Genomic DNA, 16732 nt, shown 5'->3' on the forward strand with positions numbered 1-16732 from the left:
ACAATCCACCGACCATGTTTTTTGGAGGCTAATTACAGGGAATTGCTTCACAAATTGCACCCATAATGGGTCTCGCAGCTTATTTACCAACCCTGCAATGTGCCAAGAAATAAAATCATTGGATGTTTCACCAATGGTCCTCTCATCTACCTCTATCGGGAGCTGAGTATGTGCAACAAGCTCATTATCTGAGAGTGTGGGGCTCCTTAGTCAATCACACTCCACCAGCCCTGATAAAGCAGAAAATCTATTATTTAGTTCCATCGAAGGGCAGGCGCCAGGCTGACCATCTGGTACGAGTGATGGGTAAACCATGGGAATAGACTGTTGCCTAGGTACTGGTCTATTTGACCACCCACCTCGAGGAGCTACCATAGGGGCGTTGTGATACATTCCTCTAGAAGAAACGGGTTTATAAAAGAAACCCAATGGGAAGGCCCTGATCATAGATCCACAGTTAAAAGGAGCATGACGTGTCCCTGGATAAGATCCTGCCCGCAGTATGGGGGTTATCAAAGTTTACAATGACACAGTCACCGGTGCCAGTTTTACGCGAACTCCCAATCCAGCTCACCCTGCGGGCCATAAGAATATTTTTAGCCACACGGGCACCCAGAACGGTGTTATGTGCAAACCAATGAATTAATTTATTTTTCAGCTACCGAAGTCTTCACTAGCCCCTCGGGAGAGGGAAGGAACACTCCCCAAAACCACTACATAAGGAGTAGATTCCGGCGGCAGGTCTGTTACTGGGAGACTCGTTGGCTGTATCTCCCTTTTCTCCAACCTCCCAACCCTTGGAGGCACAGAAAAACCTGTTCTTACGGGGGACTGATCAGTACAGGCTGGAATGTCATCACTACTAGGCGCAGCGTTATTGGAACTACTCTTTTCTGATGCCTGTCTGTTTGCAATAGAGCTAACAGATATGCCCACCCCCGTACCTGTCCCCATGATATTTGATGGATCTACGCCAAACTTGAAACTAGCTGCCAATATAGCCGGGGGTTTGCAGCTAACCATCTCCTCCATCTTTGTTAATCTGACTTCTACAAGACTTATTTTTTGCAGGATAGGTTCCAGTAAAGTTGACATCATGGTTTCAAGTCTGCCCCCAGAAGTTCCCCTCCTTTTGTTTTTGTTGCTATCGGCACCATGTGAACTGTGAGGTTAGGGAGGCCCTCGATAGGTTCACTTACAGTATTAGTGGGTAGTACTTTCTTCCCCATTATTCTCTGGGCATGTTTACTTTGTTTCAGTATTCCTCGACTCTTCCTTTTTTTAGGGAGGGGTTCGTTAATATGATCCGTCCTAAGATTGGCTTTCTGCCCTCTGGTCGTAACTTTAGGTCTAACAAGGCTAGATTCTAGGTCAGTAGATGAGAAGGAGACAATATCTGTCACTGAATCCAAAATAACATGTGGAGACTCACTAATCCTGGATGGAGATACTTCATGGTTTGACACCACCAAAGATTCAGGAATTGCAGGAGTGAGGGAAAGTCTACTCTGCGAGAGTGGGGGCTCAAGGGATAGCCTTCGCTCAGTAAGCTTTATCTCATTAATGAGGGCTGATTCTGCCCTTAATAGAAAAGCATCTAAGGTCCCTACTACACCCTTACCTACACTGGACTTAGTAGGCATACTCATATTAACCGAATATGTGTACACTCTTATATCATCCAGGAAATACAGTACTATTCCCAAACAAACAAAACCCCATAACCAGGTTCTTGGAAAGGTAGCCCAACCCGGTCTCTTACGGGCTTTATAGTGCGAAAATCGCGCCTAGCCGCACAGCAGCTGATGAGAATGGGGCAATGATGTGCACCCTGAGACACCGAGTCCCACCAGGGTCTCGCAAGGGCTATAGTCCGTACACCGGTAAGTCCCGCTGGCAGAGAGTCAGAGCAGTAGCCCACAGCACAAACAACCTAAGTTCCCGCAGTGAGAGAAGCCGGATAGCACGACCGTTCAGTCCAAGCTAATTAACAAAGGTTTATTTTTTATTTTTAAATTATTTCCAATCGACTCGACCACATGGAGTACAGGTTGATTAAATCAAGGTTAGGATGGCTACGAATGGTTAAACAATCAAGAATGGGGCTCACAGTACCTTTCAATTGGCTCCTGATGCTGGGTAAAATCCTCAGACCTGGGGGTTAGGAGGGTGGCCCTGCCCTGCCTATTCATGTCAATGTCAGGCAAGGATGGGCCCGCCCTTGGCCTGGGCGGTGCCCGCGCGCATCCTCCGCTGCGGAAGGGCAGCAGTGCTTTTGGGGAAGCTCTGGATGCGAGGATGACTCTGCTCTCTTGCGCCGGCCAGGGGCTGCTGGGAGGAGGAGTCCGCTCCCCTCACGGTGGTGAAAGTGGATGCAGAGCCGTTCCCCTCACGGCAGTATGATTTTTAGCAGAGCAGTTCCCCTCACGGCAATAGTAAAGCTCCGATTAGCGCGTCCCGCGCTGCTGAAGGGCAGCAGTGCTTTTGGGGAAGCTCCGAGTGCAAGGATGACACTGCTTTCTCGCGCCGGCCAGGGGCTGCTGGGAGGAGTAGTACGTTCCCCTCACAGCGGTGAAAGTGGATGCAGAGCCGTTCCCCTCATGGCGGTATGATTTTTAGCAAAGCCGTTCCCCTCACGGCAAGTGTGAAGCTCCGATTAGCACGTCTGCATAAGTCCAATTATTTAAATGATCAGCAATGCATGGAAACATGCTTATTGGACAGTCATGCTCCATGTTGCATTCACACTGCCAAATTGCTGTGCATGTGTCGATATCTCAACATCACATCCTATTGTCTGCAGGCACACCTACATGCCTTCAGCTAAGAGACCTACACATCGAAATTTACTCTGTGTGTCCACTTGAACTATGAGGTCACAGAACCCCACAGTTAGAAAGTTAAAGTAAACTATTGTTAAGTGACATGACATCTTTACATCCACTAATGTAGGTACTGTAACACAACTACAGTTGAACATTGGTAAGCAATCTGTAGATGTATCAATTACATGGAAGTGCACAACATCAATGTCGAAATGCACTGTGAGAAGATGCTCACTGATGTTCACTTCCAGTTGATGCCTCAGTGACTGACACTTATGCTGATGTTACCTGGCCACGTGACAATGCAGACGTTGTACAGGCATAAAATATCTGCACTCACCACTGAGGCAACTTATAAGCTCTTACACCACACTAGAGACAACTCAGAGGTTCCTGCCTTGCTCAGGGCTGGGGTTTGTGCAGTCTTTCATGTGAAACATCACACTTTGTGCTATACTCACACCCAACTTGCTGCTGTTGGGCCCTCACATGTCTATCCAGCTCTGGCTGTGTCACTGCCAAGATGGTGCCAATAGTGGGGTCATGCTTCGGTGTGCCAAACGGCCACTTCAAGGAACCAGGCCTAGCGTAATTTCTGCGACATTTTTGCTTGAGGCGGCAGATGTCATCCCACTTCTTGTGGCAGTGGTTATGTAGCCAGTTAGAAACTCCTAGGGCCTGCACCTTGTGGGCGATGGCCCTCCATATTGCCTTCCGCTGATGGACCTTGAGCTGGAGGCATGGGAGACAAGAGGAGACCTTTTTAACACTTTGTTGTGGTGCATTGTGTGTCAGAACACAGTGCATAAACATGAGCGAGTCTACACATAATGACACCAAAAGAAGGATGGCATGTCCACTGTACATTTATCAAATGTGAGAGGTAATTGCAGACTGATCTAGACAGTTACAGGCCTTATTCTCTTGTGCATACTGGGCTCATCTCCATAGTATCCATGTCGAATCAGTACACCCCTTAATCAGTACCCTCTGCACAATCGACTGGTACCATCTCACTAATGTTGATATGTACACTTAATTAACTGTTAGAGGACATGGCACAGAGAATGTGTGTACAAAAAAAGAATCCAATGTAGTCACCAGTGTAACTGTACTACTGATAAACTACGTAATGGCAAGTTCATCATTGCATGCACTCAGGGATCAGGGGGAATAAGGGTCTACACCATGAACTTGAAATCATTTGGCAGAGTCTCACACATGTACATTTTCCAATCAGAGATTCACATGTATGATGTTTGCCATCAAGGGAGCTGCAACATTGACAAGTGTGCCATTCTCCCCACATACTCAAGTGCATCAACTTGTACGTCATGTATGGTATATGCAGACATCAAAAATCACAATGCACGAATATTGGCTTGCAGTCTGAGGCACATACCACTGTACAGTAACATATTGTGAGCCTTCAGAACATTCAAAGAAAGTTTCACTTTCCAGTACCTCTGGAGCACCATAGAGCTGGCCGTACAGTCCAAGGACCTCGTCCACAAGGACCTACAGCTCCTCTGTGGTGAAGGGACGGGCCCTCAGGTTCTCAGTACGAGCCATGACTGGTTCCAGAGATGAGGTACAGCAGCAGTTTGTGGTGAGGAATGGCAGGCAGCAGTGTCTCTAGGCAAGTGACAGGTGTGGAAATTTCACAGACGTGTATATATAGACCCCTAGGCTCGTTCCTGTGTTGCTCTGCTGATACCATTGGCCAACCTGGTTAGCATTATGCAATTGTGGCCAATGCCGGACTCCGCAGTGGCGGAGCACGCCTACCGCAACATTCAAAACATGTAAGCCACTAGCGCGCTGGCGGTTCCCATTGGCTGATGGCCAATTCTCATAGGTGGTGAGCACAGTGGCAGTCAAGAAGCAGCTACCGCAATCCTGCACCATTCAATTGGGGCCAATGCCGGACTCCGCAGTGGCAGAGCACGCCTACCATGACATTCAAAACATGTAAGCCACTAGTGCGCTGGAGGTTCCCATTGGCTGATGGCTAATTCTCATAGGCAGTGACGCACAGCGGCGGTCAGGAAGCAGCTACCGCAATCCTGCACCATTCAATTGGGGCCAATGCCGGGCCCCTCAGTGGATGCCAGCTACCGTGCATGTAAACACATTCTGCATTTCCATTCTCACTTTTCTAATTGCATCACTCATCCCAACACATTTGCGTAAAGTGATTTGTGCACCCTGTAAAGGGATTATAGAGTGTGACCTTTGGCTTAAGTCTTCACACACATGTTATGTACAAGACAAGGAGGGGCAAATAACATTCTTTGTCATGTCTTGTGGCCAGAAATAAAGGAAATAAGTTATGGAGTTGAGGAAATTCGATTTTCGATCTCGCTTGTACTCAGCCACCATTTTTTATGTTCCACTGCCATTTTGTGTTGCCCTCACTCAGGCAGCACAATGAACGAAGTTTTTCTGCTGATCTTACTGCGACGTGTCAAATAACCTTCTGCCTCTGTTTACGAGACTGATGTCAGGGACTGGCTGAGTCCACTAATCCTCGTCTGGTTCGACTAAACCCTGTCTCAACTGTCTGTCGCTTCACACCATTCTTTCCTGACTTTATCTTATCTTCTGGCCTTCGCTATTCTCTACTTGTATTCTCTCATTTCACAACTGTCCTCCAAAGCATACAAATATGTCCTGCCACCTGCAAGTTGAGTTGTAGACACTACCACTGATTAACTTGTGGGGAGGGGTGACAAAAACAGTTGGAAGAGAGGTTTATTTGGGTTACTTGATATCTTGTTTTCAAACTTTTCTCATTGGTTATATCTTGTTTTCAAACCTTTCTCATTGGTTATATCTTGTTTTCAAACTCTTCTCATTGGATAACCATGTATGCATTGGGAGTGTTCTTGGTGAATCTATGTGCGATAAAAGATTGTGTGCCACGGAGTAAAGTGGCAGTCTCCTAAGAACATACTGAATGTACTTCTGGGACAACTGTACTTAGCTGCAGCTAATAAACCTGATCTTCTACGCTCAACAGAATGTCCTGTGTCTCTGTTCAACAAAGCAGGTGAACTCAGGAGATTAAGGCGTGCCCTGCGCCGCCAGGCCCATAAGGCCCTGGTTCTTCAATTGGTGCCCTCTGTGAGGCAGATTCAGAGGTAGCAGTTCTGCCCGAGGATCGTGAGGAGCCCCGCAAGAAAATTCTGGAGGAATCGCGACCCACGTCAAGCGACCCCTGTATGTCGAAGTGGCCTGAAGGTCTTTTTCAGCGCGGTTTCTCCTTCCTGACGGCTGCTGACGACTGCTGCCCTGACTGCCGCCTTGCTTTGGCCCCTTTTGGTGATGTATAGTATCGCGAGACGTTAGACGGGCCTCTGTTGGCGTAAGAAGACACTTAGTTAAGTATTGGTGGGAAGCTCCCACTATTTTGTTTTGATTTGGGTCTTTGATTCGGCTATTGCAAAAGCCGAAGCCGAGGGGTGAGTACGTTTGTGCTGTATTATTTGATTTAACCCCTTGATGTTTGTGAACAGTCCAGTGAAATAACGATGCCTGGTCTGAGTAAGTTTAGAAAGTTTTGTTGTTTTGGTTGTAATAGGGATTCCTGGCTAGAGGACTCTTGTCCAATTCGTCCGGTTGGAACTCTCACTTATGAGCTTTATCCTAAACATGGTGTTGGCCCCATTGCCTTTAATGAGGCATGGATCCGATACACGAAGAATGATGGTGTTCTACAGTGGCCACAGAATGGTAGCTTTGAGCCTGACATATTAGATCATTTGGAAGCAATTTTGTTTAAAAGAAAAGCCCGGCCGGCAATGTTTGACTCTTTCCGCCTCTGGCGTAAGGAAGCCAAACAGAGAGAAATTAAACAGGCAAAACGAGATAAGAAAACACAAAGTATGACAATTATACAGGCTGCCCAGCAGTTTAAATATAATGAGATTAATCATGAAATGGAAATTTCAGCGAGACAGCATCGTATGGCGATAGATAAATGCTATCCGCTGTTGCCTATTTCCCCTTCTGATAAAAGTAAGGATCCGGATTTAGACCCTTTGATGTCTCACTTATTGAGATTGCCTCCTCCCTATGTACAAGGTGCTAATGCACCCCCCATTGTTACAACCAGTTCAGCCATTAGTTGCGCCTCCGCCAGCTCCGGCTCTTCCGCATTTGCCCCTTCCAGTAGTGCCACCCCCACCTATTCCGCCACCGACTTCTTTGCCTCCGTTTCCTGAACATCAATCTCCTTTGCCTTCGGCTCCCCTTATAACTGTTAATTCTTCTGTTAGTTCACCTAATACCTTGTCCCCTGTTCTTATGTCTAATTCTCCTACTGTGCGCAAACGAGTCACAGATACTGTCTCTGGGTTTCTGTCTCCTTTCTTTGAGACTTTGAATATGTCTCCGTCTTTTTCCCGAAGACAGTCTCGTAGTCAGCTTCCAGCTTCCGACGAACGGGTAATGTTGGATTCTCTTGCTCATAAATGGATCGAGAAAGGTCCCCAGTATAGTGCGTATCATATCATGACTACCTTTTTTCAACGGGATGCGCCCACGCAAAGATATGTTTTTAATGTTATGTGTGATATTCTTGTTAAAGGATGGGAGGATATGGATTTGGGTTCAGTTCCTCAGGGTTTGTTAGATGTTCAGGCTAATTTCGATCAGGGACTCATTGTGGGTTCTGAGGTTGAGGATGCCGTAAGGACACTTGTCACTTTTAGGTCCTTATTTTCCTCACAGATTTTTTTCGATTCCGATCCTGCTGTTAGGCTGACATCGAAACATTATCCCATGAGAGAGGTTCCTCCAGTGTGGAGAGAAGCGTTTGCACAAGCAGCTGCTAATCCAGCTGTTCCCGCTCACTTCTAGCGTATATGGGTACATGTCCCCTGGAAGAGATCTGAAGTTTTGGCTCTTAAACAGTCTCTACTTGATCCCCGTAAAAACCCTGCTGGCTATTATAAGGAGTTTTCCCAAACTGTTGATGCCTGTATTATGAATTTAGCTGATATTGATATGTTGATGGGAAATGTAGTCCCACTAGCATTATGGGCTCTGATTCGTAAAGAGGATCACGCCCAAGCATTGGGTGGCGATTGGGCTGCTATAACTGCCGCGGATGCAGCCCAAGTGGGTGGTGCTAAGCCTGATGCTTTGATTTCAGAACTCCCTGTTGGATTTTTACTTTAATGAAAAAAATGATGCCCGCCTTACGAGTTAATTGGGATAAATTAGCTGCGTGTAAGCAGAAGAAAGATGAGAGTGTCTCTGATTTCTTCACTCGTTTTGAGGAAACGTTTATTGATCACAGTGGTCAGGATATGACTACAGAGGGCGGACAGCGATTATTTGTAGATACATTTGTATTTAATTTGCTTCCCGAACTGTCACATAAGTTGAAAGACTCCGAGAGTTCATGGGCTGTTTCTTCTTCTGCCCAGATATTGGCTACTGCTCAATATTATGAGAACAGGGATAAAGAGGAGAAAGATAAGCAAGAGAAGAAGACGAAAGAATTAAAAACGAAGGTTCTTCTGCAACAAGCTTATCCTCCTCGTTATACTCAGCGTCAGTTTCAACAGCCTCCACAGTTTCAGAGGGTGTATCAAAAGCCTGAGCCCTTTATTCCGCGACCTTTATTAGGTCCTAACCAATGTGCCTATTGTAGAGAGGAAGGTCATTTTAAGAATAGCTGCCCGGTTTTATTGCAGCGTAAGGGAGAACTATCTGCTCCACGAGGCCGTGGTGGTTTCCAGATAATATACAGGGGTAGAGGTCGAGGTGTGATGCCTCAAGAACAGCGTTCCTTACCCCCTCCAAATTCTACGAACTACTTCGATCAGCAGAATACTCAGTCTACACAGTATTACAATGATGTTATCATGTTGAAGGTGAGAATGAAAGCCTTCACGCTAACTAGGACAGCCATAGACAAAGTGAGGGAGTTGTATTGATTCCAGTAAATCAGGATGGGCCTTATGTCAATGCCGCTAAATGGGTGTTTCAGAGCCATTTCTTTTAGATACTGGTGCGATGAGAAGTTCTATCATTCACTCTAAACTCCCTGGGGCACCTTGGTCTGTCTTAACAAACGTATCCGTAGGATTTTCTGGCATCCCAGTTCATAGCCCGGTCTCTTGTCCTTTGCCTATTTCAATTGGCCCTTATGATTTGGAAGCTCCTCTTCTTTTAACGACTGGTTGCGGCGAAAATCTGTTGGGTTTGGATCTATTGAAAAGAATGCATGCAACGATATATTGTTCCCCTTCTGGTGTACATCTCGTTTTGGGGCAGAAATTGACTTCTCCATTCTATTTGTCTAAAGATCAATTCCCACCTGAATTTCTCTCTCTTCCTGCAACGCTCTGGGCTACGGGTCCAAATGATGGTGGTTGTCTTGAGATCCCGCCTTATGTTGTTACTCTCAAGCCCAATGCTAAATTGCCATGCATTCCTCTATACAGAATTTCCAATGAAGGTGAAAGAGCGCTTTTGGATATCATTTATGATTTGGTTCAGAAGGGTGTGATTGAGGAAACGAGAGGAAATGTATGTAATAGTCCTATTCTTCCTGTTCTTAAACGCACTGATCCTTCTAAGCCTCCTGTTTATCGTTTTGTGATTGATCTTCTGGAGGTCAATAAAATTGTTGTACCACCGTTTCCTGTTGTTCCAGATATCACTGCCCCGTTAACTATGATACCTGCCTAAGCGGCTTGGTTTTCTGTTATTGATCTGAAAAATGCTTTCTTCAGCATTCCCATTGCCAAAGAGAGTAGGGATGTTTTTGGTTTCTCTCTAGGAGGCCGAAGTTTCCGGTTCAAGCGTGCACCCCAAGGCTATTGTGAAAGCCCCTCCATTTATAGTCAAGCACTGAAATGTCAGCTCGATGTTTTTCCTTTGCCTCCAGGTGCTACTCTTATTCAATATATGGATGATTTGTTGATTGCTGCTGATTCAGAGGATGCCTGTAGGAATGTGACTTTTGCACTGTTACGTCACTTGTCTGATCTTAATCATAAGGTTTCGCCTTCTAAACTACAATATGTCCTTTGAGAGGTTACCTATTTGGGTCATCTATAGAAGGCGATTAACCCCAGAACGAATTCAAGCAATTGCGCAAATGCCTGTGCCATCTACACAAAGAGAGGTGCGCTCCTTTCTGGGCATCACTTCTTATTGTAGACAGTGGATTCCGAATTTTTCTTTGTTGGCCAAACCTTTGTTAGCACTCACTTTGAAAGACACACCTCAACCCCTTCCTTGGACTGACGAATGTCAGAAGAGTTTTTCTGATTTACGTGCTGCTCTGTGTTCTGCTCCTGTGTTGGGTACTCCAGATTACAGTAAGCCCTTCACGCTCTATGTCCATGAAAGAGAGGGTTGTGCGTTGTCAGTCTTAACACAACGATTTGGAGACAAACAGCGGCCATGTGCCTATTTTTCAGCTATGTTAGACCCAGTAGCCAAGGCATTGCCTAGTTGTCTTAAAGCTACAGCAGCAGCAGCGATTTCTATTCGTCAGTCTGCTGGAGTGGTGCTAGATAATACTCTCATTGTTATGGTACCACATGCAGTGGATACCTTGCTAAATAGGACGAAAACACAACATCTTACAAGTGCTCGATTGTCTGGATATGAGCTGATGCTCTTGGCTAGTCATGTGCACATCAAACGATGTAATATTTTAAACCCAACCGCACTGTTACCTCTTCCAGAAGAGAAAGATATTCAGAAACAACATGATTGTTTTCTCCATACTGAGGAGGAGACAAAAGGCAGGATTGATTTGAAAGATACGCCGTTAGTGGATCCAGATGGGATCCTATGGGTGGATGGGTCTTGTTTCAAACTCCCAAATGGTGAGACAACTTCAGCTTATGCTATTACCACCTTGTATACAATCGTGGAGACAGCACGCATCAGACATAATTCAGCTCAGGCAGCTGAACTGATAGCTTTGACCAGAGCGTGTGTGTTATCTAAAGGAAAGAGAGTGAATGTGTATACCGACAGCCAGTATGCGTTCGGTGTAACGCATAGCTTCGGTCGTTTGTGGAAGGAAAGAGGATTCCTTACCTCCCACGGTCCTAAAATACAGCATGGTCAATTGGTAACTGATCTTCTTGAGTAACTTGTTTTGCCTACCCAGATAACAATTGTGAAGTGTAGTGCGCATAAGAAGATTACTGATGATGTTGGTCGTGGAAATGCTTTTGCGGATGAGATAGCAAAAAGGACAGCCAGAGATGCTACAAGTCGCATGTATGTTGCGGGCCCTGCGAATTGGGTCAGGGAAAAAGGGATGTGTGAGGACACAATAGAAAGTGTGAGATCGATTCAGGGAGATGCTACAGAGAAAGAGTTGAGAAAGTGGAAAGAGAATACAAGAATGTTAGACGCAACAGGATTTTGGATAGAATTGTCAGAATACCAGCGTTGGCTGTTACCAGACGCCTACGTACTGCCTGTAGTTACTATGGCGCATGGTCCACCCCACATCAGTGCAAAAGGAATATGTAAACTTCTGGCTCCAGTGTGGCTGAACGAAGGGATTCCAAAATGTGCAGATAATGTGGTGAAGCATTGTATCATTTGCTTGATGTACAATCCGGGAAAGGGAACCCCAACTCCGGCAGGTCATTTTGCTCCCCCAACATATCCTTTTGAGCTGTTGCAAATTGACTACATTCACATGGATCGATGTAACAATCTTAAATATGTTCTGATAGTGGTATGTGCCTTTTCCAGATGGATAGAGGCTTACCCCCTGAAAGACAACACTGCTTTGTCCACTGCCAAGGTTCTTTTAAAAGAATTCTTCCCTAGGTTTGGTTTGCCGCGCATTGTCTGGAGTGACAATGGAAGTGAATTTGTAGGCCAAATTATGCAAAAAGTGTGTACCGGTCTTGGTATAAGGCAGAAGTTTCATGCGGCAAATCATCCTCAGTCCGCGGGTTTGGTAGAGTGCTATAACGGCACTCTCAAACTTAAGCTTCCAAAAGTACAAGCCAGCACAGGTCTTAATTGGCCCGATGCTTTACCTTTGGCTCTCCTGTCCACTAGAACAGCTGTACATTCTCGTTTGGGACTCAGCCCATACAAGATTGTTTTCAGGCGCCCAGCTAATGTATGGGGAGTCCCTCGCCCTAGAAAGTATTCTGATATCAAGTATCCAATGCTGATTGACTATTTACATGACCTCACCACTATATTACGTGTTCTTCACCAACAGGTTCAAAACGCTTTACCAGAAGCCTCCACAGACCCAGGTCATTCTATCCAACCTGGAGACTGGGTCTGTGTGAAAAATTTTCAGAGGACAAAGAATTTGGAACCTCGCTAGAAGGCGCCTCGACAAGTTCTTCTGACAACTCGCACAGCAGTAAAAGTCGAAGGGAAAAAGAACTGGATCCACGGTGTGCACTGCAAGAAAGTGCCCTTGCCCTTGCCTTTTGATCAGTGGGTTCGTAAGGGTATAGGTTATTCTGAAGGAGAAAAAGTCCCCCGATTCATACCTTTCAGTAGTGCACACCTGGATGGAACTCGATCGGAGAAAGAAGATGATGACATTCTACAAGAAGCCGTACCTTCCCATCTCCGACTAAACACTACAGAGCCACAGACCCTATTTCAAGACCAAACTGTACCAACAAGGGCTAGATACAATTTAAGACCTAGATTGGTCAAGGACACCTGAGATTTCCATCTCTTCTGCTACATTTATCATCTGTCCAGGTTGCAGGGTCACGGTAGGAGTCTTGGTTTGTGACCTGTATAGTGGCTAGGCCCCCAGGACTTGCAGTGTCATAGGACGGCTAATAATCACAGCCAAGTGAGTAAGGAAGATTGCCGTGAGCAACAATTTTAGAGGATGGATGTTAAATTAGGAAAGAAGGATAATAAGGAAGAGATGAAAAAGAAATATTGTAAAATATTGTACAGTCGATGTGGCGTAACATTGTGTGTTTTTATATTTTTGTGTATCTTATTGGCTTGTGTAGGTTGGGTTATTCATGCTATGAAGCAAAAAGTTGTCTCTAATTCTATCTCCTTGCCTCTTCATTCTACTATCTCCCCACATCAATTATATACACTTCCCCAACATGAACTAATCAGGAGAACAGAATATTTTAATAATTCATTTATCCAATTGTTGCACCAACACCAATTGGTAGTCAACACAACCGACTGTTGGGTGTGTGGACTTATGCCTCATACCACAGATAAAGGGATGCCATATTTAGTCCTTCCATTTTCTTATGAGGGTTCCGCTTGGGCCTATTTTGTAATATTTTCAAATGCATATCAGAGCCGATTTAGACGTCCAGTTGGTTCCTATGGTAGTAAGCCAGATTTTAGTCATAATTCTCTGATAAAGGGAATGGTGGCTATGACTAAAATTGTGGAGAATATTAAGGTTCCTGTTGACGAGAGACAAACATATACTAATTGGAACGTGACTCGTTACGTTACTAGCCTTACAGATAAAACTAAACAGGGAAAATCTCCACCAATTTGGACTGTCCCTCATCAAGGTTTACAAATGAATGGCCAGACTACTGACACTGGTCAAAGAAAAAGATTTTGTTCCCATACATACATCTACACGTCTCAGAAATCACCACCGTTAGTGCCATCCCAGGGCACGTATTTTGTCTGCCACGATAGAGCTTACACGTGGCTACCAACGGATTTTTCAGGAACATGCTATATAGCCTTTCTCCTCCCTCCTACCTACACTGCTCCTTCGGGACATCATAGAAACAGATATGGCAGAGGGATTATTGATTCTAAAGACACGGAAGGACAAGAGGGAAGGCATTTCCTCAAAGGATTTCTTCCTTTTTGGGGCCCAATGGCCAACAGCAGAAACATGAGACAGCTAGTTCGTGTTGTTGAGACTACCATAGATGTCACTGTGGGAGCCTTGAGTAATCTCATAGCTGAATTTCAGGCGGATCGTCTCATGACTTTGCAGAACCGGATTGCACTGGATGTTATTCTTGCAGATCGTGGTGGAGTCTGTAAATTGATCGGATCTAGCTGTTGTATTTATATACCTGACGACGCCCCTACGGTATACCAAGCCATCTCCAAATTACACATGATCTCCGAATCGATTCATCAAGACGAAGGAGATTTGTCTTTAGTAGGATGGTTTTGGGGATTACTATCTAAATGGGGATGGAAGGTACTAACCTTCCTTGGAGTTGTTTTGGCCATCATTTTTTCCTGTTGTCTCTGTATGCAGTGTGGCCCCGCCATCTGCGGTCTTTGTGCCACTCTGTGTGTCCCAAGACCTGAGTCACAGAAAACAGCGAACATTAAAATGATGTTGCAGCAACAGTTTGACGACCTCATGGCTATTGACATTGATTCAGATTAACGTGAATCTGTGTGTTTTGCCTGAGTTATGGCAAAAGGATGGTCTGAGGAAATTCGATTTTCGATCTCGCTTGTATTCAGCCACCATTTTTTATGTTCCACCGCCATTTTGTGTTGCCCTCACTCAGGCAGCACAATGAACGAAGTTTTTCTGCTGATCTTACTGCGACGTGTCAAATAACCTTCTGCCTCTGTTTACGAGACTGATGTCAGGGACTGGCTGAGTCCACTAATCCTCGTCTGGTTTGACTAAACCCTGTCTCAACTGTCTGTCGGTTCACACCATTCTTTCCTGACTTTATCTTATCTTCTGGCCTTCGCTATTCTCTACTTGTATTCTCTCATTTCACAACTGTCCACCAAAGCATACAAATATGTTCTGCCACCTGCAAGTTGAGTTGTAGACACTACCACTGATTAACTTGTGGGGAGGGGTGACAAAAACAGTTGGAAGAGAGGTTTATTTGGGTTACTTGATATCTTGTTTTCAAACTTTTCTCATTGGTTATATCTTGTTTTCAAACCTTTCTCATTGGTTATATCTTGTTTTCAAACTCTTCTCATTGGATAACCATGTATGCATTGGGAGTGTTCTTGGTGAATCTATGTGCTATAAAAGATTGTGCGCCACGGAGTAAAGTGGCAGTCTCCTAAGAACATACTGAATGTACTTCTGGGACAACTGTACTTAGCTGTAGCTAATAAACCTGATCTTCTACGCTCAACAGAATGTCCTGTGTCTCTATTCAACAAAGCAGGTGAACTCAGGAGATTAAGGCGTGCCCTGCGCCACCAGGCCCATAAGGCCCTGGTTCTTCAGAGTCAAAAAGGACAAAGGGCTCTCGCAAAGTATTAATGTTGTCTATTGAAACATTCCAACTATGAACACTGTTTGAATATCCCTTGCTATTTGCACCTCAATTTCTTATACATGGGTTGTCTTATGAAGGGACAGTGAAGGTGGCTGCCATGAATAGGTGGGCATTGTACAGAGATCCAACATACTTGTAACCTCTGGCACTTTAAACACATATAATGGTGTGGCATACAGTGTCCCTTGCTGCCATGGCCTGTATATTTTTTTACACCCATGTCATAAGAGTGCACATGTGTGAAAATACAACGGTCTGTCCGACATCGCCTGTCATTTCCATCCACGTGTGCATGTATACACATTCCATGTGTATTTGTGTTGCATTTTGGTGAACATGGCAATGTCTGTAACGCAAACTCTTCCCACAGTAATGATGGGATGACCGCATAATGTTCATATTTGTCTGTCAACTGTGCTGCATATTCATGTATTGTTGTCCAGCTGACACTCACTGGCCTAATTTCGTAATGTTGTTGTGTATTGTGAGACTGAAGCTTGAGGTCGTGCAATGACAGCAGATACATGCAACTCAGCATTGATGATGTTAACCACATGTGCTGTGTCATCTAACCACAGGGCTGCTCACACTTTGATGTAGCAGTGTACCATATGTCATACACATCAACTTATTTTGATGTTGTAGTAGTTAATATGTCGAATGAGTGAAGAAAATCAAGGTCTGTATGCATGTCACTTGTGCATTTCACGTGTTCAAGAGTCCTGTCAATGTTGTGGCTGTGTAAGTTTTTGGTTAAGCTGTTTCACACATCTCTACTTTTACTCATCTTTTGCATGTGTCCCCTGTCAGAGCACATAGGAGGAGACCACCTATCTATCCCCCTGTCCTAGACCTGGCGATGATGGAGGACATAGAAATCATCAAGAAATTCAGTCTGAATTGCCTTACACTGAGAGAGATATGTGCTCAGTTGGAGCCCCATTTGAAGCCGTACAGAACTTATCCGGCTGCATTATCTGCTACAGTAAAAGTGATGGCTGAACTGTATTACTTTGCCACTGGGTCTTTAAACTACACCGTGGCCAGCGCCGGTGGGATGTAACAGCCTATGTTCAGCATGGTGTTGCATGATGTCCTGTCAGGATTGATGACCTACAAGGACAGCTATATACATTTTCCAAGGAGAAACTTTTGGCAGCTGTGAAGGGGGATTTTTATGATCTTGGACGCATCCCAAATGTTGTGGGAGACAATGACGGTACTCACATTGGCCTAGTTCCACCACAGGCATATGAACACATCTATCGTAACTGTAAACATTACCACTCCATTAATGTGCAAGTGGTATGCCAAGCAGATCAGATCATATCACACTTGTGTGCAAAGTATCCAGGTTCAGCACATGACTCATACATTCTGCGAAACAGTAGCATACCACAATTGATGGCTAATGTTCACCCAGAGTGTGCCTGGCTTGTTGGTGAGTAGGATGTGTCAATGAGTGTGATGTATGTGTGACATGGTGCTCTCCTCAGATATTACTATTATTGTTTGTCTGTGTTTCTCACAACTATGTGACTCAGGGTATCCCAATCGTCCGTGGTTGCTGACCCCACTGAGGGGAAGTCCACTTCAATGGTGCCCATGGGAGGACACGTCGTGTGGTGGAGCGCACTTTTGGACTTCTAAAGT

The sequence above is a fragment of the Triturus cristatus genome, chromosome 4_1 (genome assembly GCF_964204655.1).
Source record: "Triturus cristatus chromosome 4_1, aTriCri1.1, whole genome shotgun sequence".
Classification (NCBI taxonomy): Eukaryota; Metazoa; Chordata; class Amphibia; order Caudata; family Salamandridae; genus Triturus; species Triturus cristatus.